The 19,446-nt window shown below is 45.6% G+C and overlaps 1 long non-coding RNA gene across 1 annotated transcript in view; it reads left to right on the top strand.

Moving 5' to 3' along the window:
- The first annotated feature begins 2,279 nt into the window (after positions 1–2,279).
- The window catches only part of LOC112472931, a 29,437-nt gene continuing 12,270 nt past the window's right edge, over positions 2,280–19,446 (top strand). The window contains exons 1-2 of the long non-coding RNA XR_003043827.1: positions 2,280–2,887; positions 3,141–3,270. This is a non-coding gene — a long non-coding RNA (uncharacterized LOC112472931). The remainder of the gene's footprint in view (positions 2,888–3,140; positions 3,271–19,446) is intronic.

Raw genomic sequence — 19,446 nt, 5'->3', positions numbered from 1 at the left:
AATTGCCTGCTTTATCTTTGAAATCCTTGACCCCTGCCTCCTACTGCTGTCCTTGAAAGTGACCTCTACCTAGTGTGACCCCTACTTTTTTCCTCTAGATCAGGAGTGGTGAATGGCACTCAGCCTAGTCAGTCTAATCTGGGTTACCTCCTGTCTCCTGGGTTTCCTGGCCCTTCCTCCTTTCCACCTGCTTCACCGAATGCCTCCTCATCCACCTGGAAGTCCTCCTGCTTCTGACCTGTCCTCTGTCCAATGATCCCCACATCCATGTCCCATTTACCTCTAAAATCCTTATGGAACCTCCCAAGTGCTCAGAGAACCTCTCCCTGATTCAGGCTTCATTATCTCTCTTGCCTGGACTTTGGCCCCAGCTCCTCAATTGGTCTCTTTTGTGAAGGCCATCAGCTCATATCAACCCCTACTCAAAACCTTTCTACAGTTCCCACTGCCAGGCTTATCTCCTATGTATCTTGGAACTGAGCCATTTGGGCTTCTTGATGTTATCTAAACATAGATTTATCAAGCCCAATTCTTTGCAAATGGTGGTCTACTTGGTGTAATCCCATGCATACTTCCTGGCTCATTTCCATGGTCAATACCTCCTTTTCTACAGTCAGACACTCCTTTGTGTTCCCAGGGCGCCATGTAGGTAACTTTAGTGTGACACTTATTACAAGGATGACCACAAAATTTACTGTCCAAATCCAGGGCACTTTTGAGAATGAAAGGGAATGCTATTATTAACTGTTCTGGTTAAAAAGGTGTCAATCAATCTGTTCCAGGCAAATTGGAAGGTATGGTCACCCGCATACATCCAACACTGTCATAAAACCTGGCACTCGGTACTTTTATTTATCTCATTCATATCTTTCAGCAATTTGAGATAGTATTGTTATCTCCATTTTTAAGAGGAGGAGATGGAGCCTCAGAAAGAGAGACTTGTAGTCACCCAGCCAGAAGATGGCAAAGCTGGCCTGGGAAGCCAAATCATCAGATTCCAAATACTCTTCCGACTCTAGAGGTTGTTATGTACCACCACACCTGACCGGTGCAATACCAAAGAATCTTATTATCTAGATTAGCCATGTGCGGTCCTTCCAGATGAAGGGGGAAGGTAGAAATAGAGTCTTGGTCATCTTGTACACTGGCCCCTCACAGGGCCCAGGCGAGAGAAGGCTCAGGGCATGTTTGTTGGAGAGACTTCTTGAGGACAGAACTGTGTGTTTCATTCCTCACCTAATCACTAGCACAGGACTTGCTATACATCTATTCATTACGCATTAACATTTATTAAGCACCTACTGTGTGCCTGGTGGTGTGTTGGTGATATAGCAATGAGCAAAATAGACATGGTCCCTGTTCTCATGGAACTTACAGTCTAGAGGGGAAAAACCATACGAAAAACCATCACAAATAAACACAGTGACAAATTAGGATAGACACCAAGGAAAAAGATCGGGTACTGAGGTTTAAGAAATATTTTGGAGGTAAATTTAATAGATTTCGGTCATAGAATTGATAGAGGACAGTGAGATGGAGATGGTTCTTGGGTTTCTGCTTAAAGCAGAGATGGAGATACAAAGAAGGATCAATCTGGAGAGTAATATGGTCGGTTTGGACGCGCGGGGCTTGAGCTACCTGTGGGATTTCTGCTTTAGTCTTTTCCACTTCCAGCCAGATTATTTGATTTGCCCCAAACTGCAAAAGTGTGGCATGTAACAGAAACCTGCTTCGGCCAGCCCAAATAAAGCTGGTCTCCCGGGAGCACAGTAGAAAGAGGGACAGATTGGGTTAGACAAGAGAGGAGCAGGGAAAGGATGTGTTCATGGAGACAATCAGATCTCCCAAGCTGCAGTAGGACCATGGCGGGCAGCGGTACATGTTGCAGAGAGCGATCCCCGCCTCGCCTCCTCCCTTCTCCCCTTCCCCCCACGCGCGCTAGGCCAGCGCACTCCAACCCTGCGTACCAACGAGGGGAGGGGCTGCTCTGTGCCTGGAAACCAGAGCAGCCCAGGCTGAGTCTGCCGCGAGACTCTCCAATCGGGTTGCGCCCGGTAGCGGCACCACATGACCAGCTTCCCCTCTTCTCTCGGGCCTTCCAGGGAAGACCGGCATCCCCAACAACGCCCCCGCCTTCCCGCCCCTACCCCTCGCATGCCGCAGCGGCACAGGAGGGCGCTCCGCTAGTGGCCGGGATTCCGCCGCAGTCCGCCGCAGCGCGGGGCTGGGTTGGGGGGAGGGGAGGGGAAGGGAGAGGAGGGGAGCGAATTGCAGCCGCATCGTCCGCAGTGTTTTGCATCAAGGGCAAGCAAACCCGCTCCCTGGCAAGGCTGGCTCTGAATTCCAAACTTGCCGTCGTTCTCCCAGCTGTTTCCACCGCCGCTGCCACGCGTCTGGTCGCAGCATCCCTGGCCCTCTTGGACCACTGTCCGTAGCCTCTCGCTGGGCTTCCTGCAGGGCTAGCGGGAGATGGGAGGATTTCAATCTATCCCGCCCACAAGCTTCCCACCTACTTTTCTCTTATGCTATGTCACCCTGCTTTAAACCTCACACTGGCTCCCCAGCCCCATAAGAGAGTTCCATAAGAGAGCATTAAGGTGCTCCTAACCAAGCCCCAGCTTAACCCTTTCCAGATCCACCCCCTACTTGCACCAGAGACCTAGTTTCTCTGAACACCTTGCCCTTCCAGGAACAGCCATCACTTGCATACTCAGTGACTACTCTTGTTGTGTCTTCTGCCTAGGGTGCCCTTTGTGAAGTCAACAAATTCATAAACTCAACTTTATCATAATAATGCAATGGAGAGTGAAAACTGGCACTGAAATGCCTCTTAGCAAAGGTCACGGAGTTGAAAGCCTACAGGTGTCAAGCAGGAGAAATAAATAAGGTCAGTGGGCAGAGGCATAAGAAAAACCTGTCTAAAGGACAGGGACCCTGTTCTCCATTTAGGCTAACATGCTCCTGTGGGGTGGGGGGCGGGACGTGGGTCCTACCATGCCAGATATTTGAGTTCACGAGAAAAGGCACAAATCCGGATTTTTACGTGTAACCTCTCAATTTTTAAATGTTGATTTGATTTTTAAAACATCCCTGTAGGCCAGATGCGGCTCATAGATCCTCAGTGCATGACCTTTTTTTAGGGAGAAGATAGCTTTCCTTGAGAAAATACTCTGAAAAACTGTTTAAGGTGAAGGTGCATCTTGAAGCAGCTCTGAGAAGGCAGCTGTTGTGGAAGCAGCAAAGAAGAGGACTTGGTTTAGATCTCTTAAGGTACCGAGGACTGGAGGATCTTCCAGAAACTGGAGGACTGGGCTTGGGAAAAGGGCAGGAACAGAGGATGGGAGCGGGTGGAGAGAGTGGGGAGATGGGGGGCGGGGCAGTAGGAAGTCAGCCAGGGTAGCCCACCTACCAGCATCAACTACCATGAATGATAGCAAACATTTCCTCCCATCCTTGTGGGGGCTTCATGAAGGCCTGAGAGGGGCCTGTGGTGCTTTGCTTTGTGGGGGCTGGTAGGGATGGGGGTGGTTTGTGAGGGGGATATAGAAGAGGCAGCCAACACCCTTACACCCCCAATTCCCAACAAAGTGTGATAATGCCTAGAGGGAGAGCTCCTTAGGAAGAGAGAGTGGAGACAATAGCCAAAAACAGGCAGAGACAGGAGCTGGCCCAAGACTGAGGGGCTGGGGACAGTGTAGAGGGAAACAGAAGAGCCAGCTGAGGTTGTATTGGGAACCAGAGTACTTTTACCCTGAGGTTTTTTGTAGCCTTAATGTGATCTCCTCCTCTGTCTCTCATCCCTGGAAATCTTCAGAAAAATCTATGCTCACTGAGGCTGAAAATGACTGAAGGGGCCAAGTTTTCCATTTGTGTTGGTATAGTGCTGACCAAAAACAGTACAGGCTGAAGCAGGAGCTGGACCAGGAGAAATAAAACCTCCCAGGAATTTGCAGTAATCTTGGAGAGGGTTTTGGCATGGGTGATTGGGCTCATCCCATGATCTCAAGGGGTCAATGGGCCAGTAGGCTGGCATCTAGGTTATGGTAATAAAGAACCACCTATAATTGCTTACTTGTGCCAGACACTGTGCTACATATATCTCTGTTATCCCTACAGTTGATTGTATGAGAGAGGTGCTATTGTAATCCCCATTTACAGATGAAGAAATTTTTTTCTTCATCTGTAATGCCCAGAGAGGCGAAGTGACTTGCCCAAAGCCACAGAGATAGAAAACAGTGGACTGGACCTGCTCTCCAGCCAATTGCCTTCAGCTGAAGAAATTGTCATCTTGTCTGGAGTTTCCATGGATAGCACTTAGATATTGTTTGACTTGTATGTCTGTCCTTCCCACTCATCTGTAAGGGGACGGGAGCCATGTCACTGACAAGGAGAAAATTCTGAGACATCTTACATTTAATTACAGCATGGCAGAGGGTGAAAGGAAGAGACGAAAAGGGGTTAATGGGTTAACAACTGCAGTGCAAAACAACAAAAGACTGCTCGCCCTCCTTAGTGTATGTTAGAATTAAATTAACTTCCAGGTGGCTATTTCTGAGATTATCTAAAAAGAGAGACAAGCCAGGGGCTGTTAACTCAGTAGCTTCCGCTTCTTGTTTACCTCAGAGCATTACATCTATCCCAGAACCAGCCCCGCTTTTCACCTTCTCCCATCCCCTGTGTCTATAGCTAATGTAAGTTCTTTCAGACTGGCTTACATCCTTCTCGCCCCCACCCCCAACTTGATATATAAAAACGCTTGTTCCTCTGGAACTACAGACATGTTTTCTTTCCTACCTAGCCATGCTGCTGGTGGTCTGGACTTCGTGCTCCAAGACTGATCTCTTTTGCTAGCAGTGGCCTAATAAATTCTTTCTTTTAAAAAGAATTTCAACCATGAAAGTTAAAATTATTGTTTAATACTGTTAATTTTAAGAGTCTGGCTCACAGTGGATGCCAAGCATATCTTAAATCAATTCCTTTAAGGAAGGCCAAAGTGCTTTCGAGTCTCAGATCTTCGTGCTCTTGGGCAAGTCCGTGCCCTTGGGCCAGTCATTCACCCTCTCTGGGCCTCAGTCCCCTTATCTGTGAAATGGTGATTATAAGGTAGACTATACAGGATTATTGTGAGATTTAAATGGGACCAGGCCATGGAATTTCTATAAATTGCCATAAACAAGCAGCTGTTGTTACTGCTATAAAGACGATGATGATGGTGACGGTGATAGTGATGGTGAAGGTGATGGTGATGATGATGGGGACTGAGGAGAAAGCAGGGAAGAAAACCAGGATCTGAAAAGTCCAGGACTGTATCAGTTTAGACAGGGAATTCGCAGGAGGCAGAGCCAGTTTGTAGAGTTTTTAAGACTACTGTCTTTATTCATTGGTCATTGTTGGAATGCCTACTATGTGCCAGTTCTTGACCTCATTTCATTCAAAACTCTGTAGAACAGATACCAAATTATCTTTATTTTACAAGTGAGGAAAATGAGGTTAGAGAGATGATGACTTGACTTCCCCAAGGCAAACACAGCTAGAAAGTGGTAGAGGGCAAAATTTGAACTTAGATCTCTGTGGTTCTAAAATCCTTGTGAAAGGGACCAAAGTTTGCCACCCTCAAATATGCCTTTTAGGATATTGATTTTAAGCTGGATATTAAGAAACAAAGACTCAGAAAGAAACTTTGACCCTCCCCCTTACCTACTTAAAGGAATTCAGATAGAAAAATCTGCTTAAAGGAAGGAAGCATCACCTTAGCATCATAATATAAACTAAATGTTGCAGACAGGGAGAAATCTAGCAAAGCCTATTTCCCTCTGTGTCCCATTGTTTCTGGGTGGCCCAGCAATAATTTATTTATCATATGTTTGCTCTTTCTATCTACCTGTAAATTGCCCACTCTCCCTTTGAAATCCCAGACCCCTGCCTCCCTCTCCTTAGTCCAAAATGGCATATAAACCTCAACTGCCTAGTGCCTCCTGGGGTCTCATTCTTTTTTTTTTTTTTTTTTTAATTTTTTTCTGGCAAGGCAACTCTTGGTTGACCTCACAGATTGCAAGGACCTTGTCACCTTACAGTCCCTACAGCCTACAGCACCTGGTCTTCCTAGGTGGTCTCCCATCCAAGTACTAACCAGGCCTGACCCTGCTTAGCTTACAAGATCAGATGTGGGGTCTCATTCTTATAGAACCCTTGCATGTACATCTGTAATAAATTTTGGACATTTTCTCCTGTTAAAGTGTCTCATGATAATAATTTGATTATTAGTCCAGCTATGAGAACTTAGAAGGTGGAGGAAAGCTTTTTTTTTTGACCCCCACACTTGTTCTTTCTGCTTTCTATTTCACAACTTCTTCAGTCTTCCCTTTATTTATCAGAACATTTATCAAACATCAAGTAAGTGTTAGGCCTTCTGCAGGGACAGGGGCTACAAGGCACAGACTGTCTCAAAGATGTTTCCAGGTCAAGTTGGGGAGTCAGACAACTCAATGGACATTTACAATTCAGCATGATAAGCTCTCTGCTGGCAGAAGTACGGGTAATAGAAGAGTGGGCCTTAGACTTCCCTTTACCCTTGGTCCAGTTTCCTTCAAGCCTCCTACCCTAAAATGAAGAGTCACGCCTCACCCCTCCTCCTGTGGTGGAGGGGATGTTGAAGTTTGGACCAAATAATAACCAACAATCCCTCCCAACCAGCCTCTCCTCTCTGTCTCTGCCACACTTGCAGCATACATGATGACCAGAGGTGGGTGATGGGTTAAGGCTGGTTGAACTGGTTCCTCCATCCTTTGGTGTGCCCTGCTTGGGTGGTCCTTGGCATTCTTTGCCTCTGCCCCAAAGCCAAAATAAAAGGAAACATTTAAACTTACATTTAGCATCCTGTTACACATGCATTAAAGAGAAATCAGGAAGGAAAGTCCCCCATTGTCAATAGTGATTATCTCTGGGTGGTAAAGTTATATTTAATCTCTATTTTATTTTTTCACTTTTTTGCTTGATTTTTTTCTACCGTGAACATATTACTTTTGTAATCAGTAAACATATACATAAAATTATTCTCTATTTTAACAATTATTTTTGGCCTCACAGATGTGAGAGAAAGTCTATTAGGAGTAATCTCAGAAGAGGCTTTGTCCTGAGCACAGCCAGGATTGGACAAGACAAAACAGGGTAGAGGTGAGGAAGTGAGAGGTCATCGAGGATTAAAAACAAGAGCCACCATTCCTGAGAGCTTGCTATGAGCCTAGGTTCTTCCTAGCCTTGATGTGCATATCTCAGTTAACCCTCAAAACCAGTTTAGGAGATAAGCTATTATTTCACAACTGAGGAAACCAAGGATCCATTTTATAGGAAAAGAAACCAAGACTCCGAGAGGTTCCATTCCTTGCCCAGGGACAACCAGCTAGAAAGTAATAGGGGTAGGATTTGAATCCAGATCAGTGTATTTTTAACTTCTGGACTTAGAGGCTATTCTAAGCCCTCCCAGTTAAATTTGCTTACGTATTTGCAGCTCTTCACGCACAGGCTCTCATAGATATTAGTACTATGCTGAGAAGCAGATGAGGTGAAGATCAGTGTTCTATTTTCCAAATGAGAAAATTAAGGCCAGAGAGGGGACATGTTCAGCGTAGTTTGCTGAGAAATGGTGGCACTCCTTCTAGAATCCAGGCCTCTTTTCTCTCTTCAAGCAACCCTCCTCCTTCTGTTACCTTCTGCCAACTGCCCAGGCTTCCTTCTCGAAACAAATGACTCAAGGTAAATTGCTGGCTGGACTTCCCCTTTCTCAAATCACAGGAAGTCTGTGTTGTTTGCAATTGTGGGAGAACAATTTCAGGTCAGTTACACAGTGGCTGGGGCCACAAAAAGGATTGAGTCCCACATTGGGCAGGGCTCCCTGCAACCCAGGCTGTCCAGAGACACCTGTATTTTTTCTTCCTGAGAGTCATGTCAGTGTGTCTGCCCAAGTCAGGCTTGAAATTGCTCTCCAAAGAGCTGACTAAACTATTAGAGAATTTAAAAAAATGAGCCTAGAAGGAAAGAGGTACCCCTGGGTTCCAATCCTGGTCAATACCTTAAGCAAGTTACTCTGCCTGAGGAGAAGTTCCTTCATGGGCAAGTAATAATAATAATAATAACAACAACAACAACAACAACTCACATTTATGGTACATTAACCTTTGGACCATCACGTACAACACTATGTTAAGTGGCCGACACACATGAACTCATTGGAGCCTCATAATGGTCCTAGGAATAAAATTCCATAGCTTTGGAGCCAAATAAAATTGGATCCAAATCACGGCCATGCTGCTTCCCAGGTATGTGACGTTGGGGAAATTATTTACATTCATTCAACAAATATTTTTGGGCACCTACTATGTGCCACTCACTCTTCAGTGAACAGAACAAAGATTCCTGCTCTTGTGGTGCTTACATTCTGTAAAGGGAAGCAGACAAATTGTAAACACAATAAGAAAATTATGTTAGAAGGTGATAAGGGCTAAGCAGGGTACAGAGGATAAGAAGTGCCAATGGGGGTAAGGGATGAGGGAGAATGCAATGTTCAAGAGTGGAGTCAGGGAAAGCCTCCCTGAGAAGGTGATATTTATGCAAAGCCTTAAGGAGATGAAGGAGTTAGCCATCTAGGTAACTGGGGGAAACCTTTTCTAAGCAGAAGGAACAGCCAGTGCAAAAGCCCTAGTGTACTTGGTGGTTTCAAAGAACATCCTGGAGGTCAGTATGGCTGGTACAGAATGAGCCAGAGAGAGAGTCCTTCCTAACCCCAACGCTGCCCCAATCATTGTTTCTCAGACCAAGCTTGTGCTTCCTTCATCAGTCTTATCATAATTTGTGATTCTTTTATTTATTTGGGTGTTTATTTCTAATTTGTTTCCTCCACCATCCCTAAGCTCTTTATAGGCAAAAGTCATGTCAGTCTTGTTCAGTGCTGACCATAGAGAACATAGAAAGTGTTTAATACTAACTGACTGAATAAATGAAATCTGTTCATTCATCCATCTAGTCATATTTATGATAGAACCTCTCCATCACGTACAACACTATTCCTCAGGTACATCGTTCTGAGTTCCAGTTCAGGATATTAAGAACAGAGGTAGCAGTTAAAAGAATAGGCTCTGAAGCCAGACTGCATGGCCAGTCCTGATTCTACTACTTACTAGCTTTGTGATCTCAGGCAAGTTAGGGGAAAAAAGAAAAAAGAAAAAAAAAAAAACAACCTCTTAGTGCCTCAGTTTCTAAATCTGTAAACTGGCATCATAATAGTGTCCTTCTCCAAGGGCTGTAAGCACTCGGGCGGTGCCAGGCATGTAGTGCTTATAATTGTGTTGGCGATTAGTGTTTTCTCTCTGCAGCCCAGCCTTGGGAGCCAGGATTCTGCTTCTTTCCTCCTGGACCAAATCCTAAAAGGGAAGTGAGAAGGGCAAGGGGTGCGATTCCCGGTGCGTGCTGCCATATCTGTACCCTGTCTTGGCAGCTGGGGCAAGTAAGGTGGGGAGGCTCTAGGGTCTCTACTGGAGTATCATTCTAGGGATAATGTTCCTTGTTGTGTAGCCTGATTCTCTGGGCCTTTTCTGCTAGACAACCTAGAATGGATTCTTATTTATAATTGAGAAAGTTAACTGATACAGACATCGATACAGGTATACCTCAGAGATATCATAGGTTCAGTTCCAGACCACCGTAATAAAGGTAGTCATAATCCTTTTGCTGGTGGAGGGTCTTGCCTTCAATTTGCTAAAAATTCAATATCTGTGAAGCACAATAAGTGAAGTATGCCTGTACTGAGTACCTATTTCTGTGCCTGGTACTTTACATTTATTTCTTTATTTACTCCTTAAACAGACCTTAGAGGTAGATATAAATAACCATGTTTTATAGATGATGGAACCAACTCAGAGAGGGGGAGAGACTTGACTAAGGTCACATAGCCAGTGAGTGGCAGAGCCAGGGTTCAGGCCAAGGTGTGACTCCAAACTGCTCTTTTAAGGTGCTCCCAATGGTTACTAAAAGGCCCTGGCAGGATTTTCTCCTCCAGCATTTGCTGCTGTCTATGATGATAGCCTACAGCTCATATCTGATTGGAGAGAAGAAATCATGTGAGTCCCTAATCTAGAAAGACAGATGGGTCTGGGCTACCTGGGAGGAACTCAGGGACCCAGATGGTAACTGATTGTGCCTTGCTTGGGTCAGTGCTTCAACAGTAGAAGCCTCACCGTCCCTTAAGCCAGAGACATTTTCTCTCTGAGGAGTGAGGCCAACTGTCACTGGGTGTGGCCTGATTCCCATGGAAATGTGGGCTAGAAAACATCTGTGGCTGCTGCGGTTGCCAGGCAACAACCAGCTACTCACTCATTTGACAGTCAGGGAGGCTGCCTGATGCTGTCAGAGATTCTTGGATCTGAGGCCTGGAGACCTCGATTCTGATTCTGATTTGCTGAGTGAACTTGGGCAAGCCCCTGCCCCTTTCTGGGACTCAGTTTTCCATCCCTTGTATATAAAGAGCAGTCAGACTAGACTCTCTAAGCTGCAAAATGAGTAGATACCAGATGATCAGAAACAGAGTGATGGTGGGGCAGGGCCAGAGTCCCAGGGGCCATTCATGGGTGAGGGAAGACCCCATTGTCCTCCTGTCCACCCTTCTCCAGCCTGTCCTGGCCCTGGTTACCAGCTGAGAGGAGGGACATTCCTTTTCTGACCCTGAGCTAATTCAGGCTACCCAGACTCCATTCCAGGCCAAGGCAGCCCAGTCTAGGAATTATCACAAGTTAGTGCCCATGGCCTACCCAGCAGACTTTTCCCTATGGGGAGTTTCCTCAGTTCCTGCCAAAATGAAGCGATGCATCTCTGGGTGTTTCTCTGAACACCTATCAAAAGACCTTCTGATGCTGTTTGCACTGATAGTAAATCCTGATGGTTGTGTGTTTCACAGCAATCAGCACAGTTAACATGTTCCATTTCAAAAACTAACAGTAGTTGCTTGGTACAGCTACAAATGCTTTATGTCTGTGATCTCTTTTAATCCTCATACACTCCAGAGGGATGGGAACAAAAGCCCCTGTTTTACAGATGAGGAAATGGAGCCTCAGAGAGGTGAAATGACTTGCCCAAGGTCTAAGTAAACGGTGGGGTCAGGACTCACACTCAGAGCTAGTGCTACAGCTTTGGGTTTCAAATCACTATAAGGTACCATTTCTCCAAATCCTAGGGCTGTGTCAGAGCTGGAAGGGCTCAACCTCCTCCCAACCCCCACTTTATAGATAGACAGATCAAGGCCCAGAGAGAAGTGACTAGCCCTGAGTAACACTGCAAGTCAGTGTTAGAGCAGGTTCTAGGACCACTACCCCCCAGACTTTACTACACCATTCCAGAAAACAAAAAGTGCCCCAATTATAAACAAGAAAGCATCTTAAGGAATCTCCAGTATTTCCTAGGAAGTAGAACAGGGTTCACAGACAAGGATATCCTAGAGCAGTTGTCCCTGATCTTTTTGACACTAGAGACCAGTGCTCCTATGAGAATCTAATGCCTGATGATCTGAGGCAGAGCTGAGACAGTGATGCTAGTGCTGGGGAGCAGCTGCAAATACAGACGAAGCTTCACTTGGTTGCCTGCCACTCACCTCCTGCTGTGCAGCTCAGTTCCTAACAGGCCACGGACCAGTATTGGTTCTCGGGGGTTGGGGACCCTTATCCTAGAGATCTCAGGGTTAAGACAGAGAGTCCCAGCTTTCCTCTGGGCAGCAAGGGGGCTGTGAGCATCACTCCTTTGGGCCTATAGAGGAGACGTCAACTCCAGACACTCACTGAAATGGTTTCTGTGCCCAGAATATTCTACCCCATAATTGCCTTGCTAGTTAATGCCTAGGTAGTTAATGCCTCAGGTGTCTGTTCAATGTCACTTCCTCTGGGAAGGCCTCTGTGAGCTCCTACATTCCTGCAACCATAGAGTCACATGGGTCTAGCCCTTTTGCATAACAGCACTGACTGCACTTTGCCCTGTGGACTCACAACACAGGCACATTTAACTAACACCAACTTTAGAACGTATCCTCTAACCACTGACCTCCAAAGATGTGACTTCAGGATTTGGTATTACCTTCACAAAAACAAGCTAACCTTTTAATATGTGCTAAGATGTTTCACATAAAAGCAGACTGGAATCACCCCTGCAGCCTCTAGGAGCACTCCCAAATTCTCTGCCCGATCTTAGTTAATCCTTAGAGATGGGGTCCTTTCCTTAAAGGCAGGGTGGTGGCTTCAAAGTCTAGATATCTTAAGACAGCCTTTCTTTTAGTTACTTCCTTCAGCCTAGTTCTCAGACCTAAGTACACAAAATAATTATGATTATCAGTAATTTAAGGACTTTTCAAAAGTAATTTTGAATGATATGCCCTTTCTGCCTAAGTGCTATCTTTAGAACCGAACCCCCTTCAGGGACACCCTCACTATAATTATAAATGTGAAAGAGTATTGAATTTCTATTTCTCCCACCTCAGAAGGATCTATTTGGTTCATCTCCGTGTACCCACACCCAGCACTACGCTGGGCATAGAGCAGGTACTCAGTAAATACTGATTAAGGGAATGAATCACATTTGCTTACTTGTGGAAATAAGACCAGAAGTGGTCTATGTGGGTCTCGGTGGCTACAGGTGCTCTCACCCTTGAAGGCAGGAAGCCACTTATGCATCTGTATGCACCTGCTCCCCGGAATGCACAAGGCCAGAAGCAGTGTGAGTGTGAATGTGGATGTGATATATATTTGTTCACATGCAAATGTGACAACCAGATGCAATTTTCTAGTTTTGGCAGTTACATTCCTATAGCTTCTGTAACAAATTACCATAAATTTAGTGGCTTAAAACAAGACAACTTCATTATCTCACAGTTGGAAGTCAGAAGTTTCAAATGGGTCTTAAGGGGCTAAAATCAAGGTGTTGACAGGGATTGTATTTCTTTTTGGGAGGCTCTAGGGAAGAATCCTTTTTCCTTGTCTTTTTAGCTTCTAGAGCTGCATTGCTTGGCTTGTGGCCCTTCTTGTATCTTCAAAGCCAGCGGCATAGCATCTTCAAATTTTTCTCTCTTATAAGGACCCTTGTGATTACATCAGGCCCACTCTGAGAATCCAGGATGATCTCCCCATTTTAAGATATTTAATCACATCTGCGAAATCTCCTTTGCCATATAAGGTGGAATTTACAGGTTCTGGGGATTAGGACCTGATATATTTGGGCGGCCCTTATTCAGCCTACCTTGCTCTGTTGAGCAAGACGCTCAATACAGGTTTGGTGAATCGCATCATAAGAAAGAATCACTGCCCCAGCAGAGAGCCCACAATGTGAGATCTGGGAGCTACAGGAGCTGAGAAATCTTGGGCATAATAGAATCTAAAGTTCCTCCCAATATGGGGGGAGGGGCTGAATCATTACCCTCTCCCCTAATGCATTGCTGTTTCTCTGCCCCTGAAATAACTCCTGCCTAGCCTCTTCTAGGGATCAATTTTTTTGTTCTTATTTTATATCTTAAAGAAACAATTTACCAGTTTGTTACCAAACTAAAGAATCTTGATTTTTATGGATCGATTAATTGAAAAAACAAAACAAAACAAAACTGTTTTGGTTGATTTCATGAACTTTGGAGTCAGAAAGACCTGGATTCAAACCCATGTACTAACTATAAAGTGAGGAGCCCCAGAAAATTCGTTTTGTTTGTTTTTTGATCTGTAAAATGGGGATAATGACATAACCTCTATCTTAAGGTGGTTTTGACAAATAAATAAGATAATGTACACTGTGGTTCTCCAAATGTGGTTCCCAGACCAGCTGCATTAACATCACCCTAAAATTAGCCCAACCTCTGATATCCTGAATCAGAGACCCTTGGGGTGGAGCCCAGAGGTCCGCCTTGCAATAAACCTTCCAGAGGATTCTGGAGTAGCTCAAGTTGGAAGCCACTAATATATATATCAGGCTCTTTATGCCTAGCTCACTCTCTCTCTCTCTCTCTCTCTCTCTCTCGGGATATATATATATGTATGTATGTATACATATATACACACATATATATATAATACTTAAACTAATTAATATCATTATATATTATGCATAATATGCTAGGCATAAAGAACCTGGAACACAATAAGCACTCAACAAATGATTTTCATGATTGTTTACTACTGATACTTCTAGCTCATTCCCTCTGAGATGTTGAGTTGGTATGTAACTCTCCTGCATCATATCTTATAAACACTGTACATATTAAGGAGGTCTTCTAATGCAATCTATTACCCACCAGCTGCCCTTTAATGAGGTGGTCTTCCAGCCTCTCCTTGCTCACTATTTCTCCAAGCAGCTTAAGCTCCCTGGTCAAACCTTGCCCATACCCACATGCAAACTGAGCATGCACTGTGAAGACTTCCCCCAGGTGCCTCTTCTGCAAGGTCACTCAGCTGTGTGCTTAAGTCTCTTCCCAGCTGCAGGGCAGCTCTCCAGCATGTCTGAGCCTCAGATGAGGTCTGTCAAGCTCTGAAGTGCAGGGAAGATTTCCTTCTCTAATCGGGACCCATGTTTCTACTTGTTTGCCTGGCATTTGGCAGCTACTTCACCCCCCTGACTCACTCTGGTCTGAGGTCAACCAAAACCCCCAGGCTTTTTTTTTCGGGAAATGTCAGAGCCCTGGTTGCTAGGGTCACCACAGTCCTTGATGAGTGTAATTCATTTCTTAAAAATAATGTTTAATTTCAAATTACAAAGGTTATTCATGCTTGATGCAATAAGTTAGGAAAACACAAAGGGGGAAAAATCACTAGTAGTGGTCATTTTTAAATGGACTGATTTTTAGAAAATGTCCTTATATTTTTGTGATTAAGAAAAAAAAAGCTCATACTCAAGCAATTTCCATTTCTGGAGGAAGAAAAAGAAATGTTAATGTACCATTGAGATAAGTGTGAATTCTAACATATATAGACATCTCTTTTCTCATACAGAATTCAAATATGTGTCCATGTATAACAATGTAAACTCATCTCCCAGAGGTTACCACTGTTAATCTTTTGGGAAAGACTCCAGGTCTTTACAGTTAAACATCCAGTATTTTTAGACTTAAATCTAGGTCTAAATTTAGCACTGGATTTGGAGATAGACACACCTGGTTAAAATTTTGGCTTCTTTATTTATTGGTTGTATGACTTTGGACAATTTAACTCTTGGCCTTAGTTTCCTCATCTGTAAAATGAGGGTGATAATATCCTTTCATCCAATCCATCCCAGGATTGTAATAAAGATGAAAATTAATGGAAATAAAGCACACAGTCAGAGCAGGCAAAGAGCTCATATTAGGGTTGTTACTATTATTAACTCTTCACCTGGCCAGCTGGTGCTTCCTTTCTGATCCAGGTCAGATGCCACTCCCTTTGAGGCCTTCTCTGGCTTTTCCACACTTCACGATCCCTTGCTGTCTTGCTGCTGTCCAAGTCCATACTTCTGTTATAGCATCAGATACATACACGCTGCTGTGCCCCCTACACGCTTAAAGTCTTCCAGAGCAGAGACCATGTCCACCTTGTTCATTTCTGTGTCCACAGAGTCCAACAGAAGAGTGACCCACTGTGGCTGTCAGGAAGTGTTGAGTGAGAGAATTAGAAGGTGCTGGATAAGAATGTGTTGAAGGGATAGACGACTAAACATTGGAGAGGCTGAATGAGTTAGTGTATGAATGAATGAATGAGTCGGTAGCAGCAGGTGTCACTCATCAGCCCAACCCTCTTTCTCCCACGTGGAGGGTGAGACTCCTTAGATGAGGGGTGGGTGTGGGGCGGGATAGGGTGAGGCTCCAGCCTGGCTGCGGTGGGGATAGGCCACGCCCCTCACAGTGGGAGCTGGGGGCGGAGCCTCCCAAGGCCTGGGATAAAGAGTGTTAGGAGCGGGACGTGGGCGGGGCTGCAGGAGTCTGGGAGGTCAGCCAGGGCTTGGGGGAGGGGCCTGCGCCTAAGGGGGCGGGGCCAGAATCTATGCACCCACACAACCAAACCAGTTTCCGCAAATGCAGCTCCCCCAGTTTGCAGTCATACCCGAGGCGTGAGCTCTGAAAGGGCCTCCGGCCGAGACAGAAGAGAAACTGAGGTCTTAGGGACAGGAGGCGGCAGTTTGCAAGCCCGGCAGGGGCTTCCCGCCGCTGAGTTTGAGCCCAGCCAGTTCTCTTGCTGTGTGATCGTCACTAGACAGGTCTCCTTACCCGTTCCAGTTTTCCCATCCTGGGGACCTTTCTCGCTTTGGCATGATTAGGAGTTTTAACTCCTTTCCAGGCAACCTCAAAAAGAAAAAAAAATCTCCGAAATCAAAAAAACAAAAACTGCTACTCGACACCACTGAGCAGACCCTTAGGAGCAGAGCTCAGAGTCAAACAAAAAGCTGTGTTACCCGGAGCTCCTTCCCTGCCTTTAGTTTCCTTACCTGTAAAATGACTACTGACAGTAACTGTTCCTGCTCCTAGGGGATGGCTCTGAGGAGTAAGCGAGCTGTTGTACTAAATAAACTGCTTGGCAGTGTTGGAAGCAAGTTACTCTTACTTTCCGAGAGCCAGTAGTTTCACGCCCAGCCCTTTCTGAGGCTAGCCCCACAGAGGACCTCAGCTTGTGGTAGTGGCAGACATAGGAGGGCCTCCTAGGACATTACTGAGGCCCGTGTGCCTACAGCTAAAGAAACTAGTCTGGGTCTTTTGTGCTGAGAGCCTGGCTGGTCTCAGGGCTAGCAAGGAAGGGAGTTTTTAGAGAAGGAAATGGTTGTGGTGAGACAGAATGATGGAGCAACTTCTCAGGGATCTCGGTGGAAAGCCCCTTGCTCCTGGTGTGTTCTCATGGTGGGATGTGGGGCACACGCAGTGGCCCTGCCCATCCTCCATCACTGTCAGAAAGTACCTGGTGTTCATCAAGTGCTGTGACAGAGCAGCAACAGGTCGTAGCTCATGGAGCCTTGTGCCAGCCACTTGCCATCTCTGGGCTTTGGAACCTCCCTCTCCCAGAGAGGTTTCCCAGGGTGACCCAGAGGCTGGTCCCATTGTAGAGCCTCTATTTGGCTACCCCAAGGGACGCCCCAGGGAAATAGCCTTTGGAGTTAGCTCCTGATTTGCTGGGTGACATGGTAGATTGTTTCCCCTCTCTGGATCTTGGTACTGAGTAGGAGTGAAGTTGCATCTGGCTCTGCAGTGGCATGACCTTGAATGCAAGATACTGTGGCCAAGACAGGTATTTTGTAAATTCTGGGGTTGGGGACAGTAGCAAGGCCCAGTCCTGTGAAGAGGTGAATAAACACCCAGGACAGTTGGAGGACATGATCATTTTTCACTGAATGGCTTGGAGGAGACCCAATCTTCCTCTGTTTCTACTTCCTCATCAGTAAAACAGGGACATTCCCCACTGGGCTTCTTGTTCCTTCTCTGTAAAACAGGAGGGGGATGGGCTCCAAGCTTGTGATTCTGCTTCCCAGCTGTGATCCTGGGCAAGCCATTTCACTTCTCCATGCCCAACGGGCATTTTATCCCTCCCCGCTCTCAGGATCGCTGAGTTCAAAGGGGGTGAACAGGGAAGAAAGTGGACCCAAGAAAGTGGGCACAGCCCGGCTTCATCTCCCCCAGCTCCCAGAGGAATCTGGGGTATGCTGTTCCCACACGGCTTGCTGGGAGTGACCTTTGGAATCATCACCCTGGGGATCTGCTGAAAGACCTGCAGTGGCTCACCACTGCTCCAAAGAGATCAAGGACCAGCTCCAGCCTTCATTCAAAACCTTCTGCCACTCATAGCTAATCCTTCCCACTCTCCAAGACACACCAACAACCTTCCTCAAACAAGCCTTGTACTTTTCCTCCTCCGGAACTTTACTGGTGGTTTCAAGGTCCCAACTGTATTTGCCATGTTCCCTCCAGATCTGCTCCTCCTCCCACTGTTCTCAAGCTCGGAAACTGGGATCTATTATTCTCAACTCTTTTTCCCTCACCACCCACATTTATACTAGCCCCAAGTCATGAAGTTCTGTTCTCTGAGAATCCATCCTCTGTGTCTCTTGCATGTACCCCAGGACCTTGTGGAATGTGTGCGGACATTATTTGAACAACCATACACCTTTTCTGCACTAGGCCCTGTGTTGACACTAGAGGCACAGGGATGGGTCAATCATTACTCCTTAGGGGCCCCAGGCTGGTGAGGAGCGGGTCATGTAACCACATTCTTGGACTTGCCTATTTAATCCCTTTTCATTTTAAACCTCTACACAGTAGAACACAGTAAGACCTATAAACATGGGTTGAAGAGAACTGAATTGGCTGAGCGACCGTAGGGAAGCCCTTCCCTGCGCTGGACCACTTTTATGTCATCTGCAGAATGGCGTGGCATTGATTTGAAGAATGGAAGGTTGGGGGCTTTTCCAAGTCCAACAATCTTGAAAGCAATTCTCTAGGCCAGGGAGCAGGGGTAGAAGGGAGACAGAGGCACAGCTGTTCAGATGCCTGTCTAGGGAGGAGGAAGTCCTGCTTCTGCTGGGCAAGCCCCAACTCCCTTGCCTTCACCTCTCCTCCCAGGAAAGTGTAAAGCCTTTTGTAAGCCTTGTCTAAAGCAGAGAGGCTGCTGGTTAGCTCCTTCCCAAAGCCCTGCTGATTTATCTGACTGGCCCACAGCCTAACCTGGCTGAGGACTGGCTGCTTCTTTTCAGTTGGCAAGTGAGCTGGAGTCCAGGCTGGAAAAAGACAGCCCTGGGTCTCCACGCAGTGGCTACTGGCAGCAAAAGGTTCTTGAGTTAGATAGACCTGGGTTCGAACCCCAGCTCTGCCACTTTTTAGCTGTGAGAGTTAATTTTATATGTCAGCTTGACTAGCTCATAGGGTCCCCAGATAGCTTCACACTTGGACTGGAACTAAACCATTGGCTCTCCTGGGTCTCCAGTTTGCCGACTCACCCTGCACATGTTGGGAAATGCTGGCCTCCATAATCATATAAGCCCATTCTTTCTAATAAATCTCTTATAGAGAGAATATAAAATATAAGTAAATAAATACAAATATAAGTATATATAATTAAATGTATGGAGATATATAATTTATATGCATTTATATAAATGTGATGCATGCATTTATATAAATGTATATAAATTACATATATATCTCTATATGTGTGTGTGTGTACACATATATATAAAATATCTCCATTATATTGGTTCTGTTTCCTTGAGTAATACAGAGGCTTTGAGCAATTTGCTTGCTCACTCTGAACCTCTATTTTGAAATTTGTAAAAAATAGAAATAATATTACTTGCACAAGTACCACTTCCCTGCTTTAGAATTCTCATTATTTGCTGAAAAGAACTCCAAATCTTTGCAAGCATTTCAATGCTCCCTGGCCTGGCATGGCCTGCCTTGTGAAGACTCATTTCCTCATCACTGACAGG

This window comes from Pteropus alecto, unplaced genomic scaffold (assembly GCF_000325575.1).
Source record: "Pteropus alecto unplaced genomic scaffold, ASM32557v1 scaffold39, whole genome shotgun sequence".
NCBI classification, from domain to species: Eukaryota; Metazoa; Chordata; class Mammalia; order Chiroptera; family Pteropodidae; genus Pteropus; species Pteropus alecto.
The sequence above is the reverse complement of the archived record's forward strand: the minus strand, read 5'-3'. Positions and strand labels throughout refer to the sequence as shown.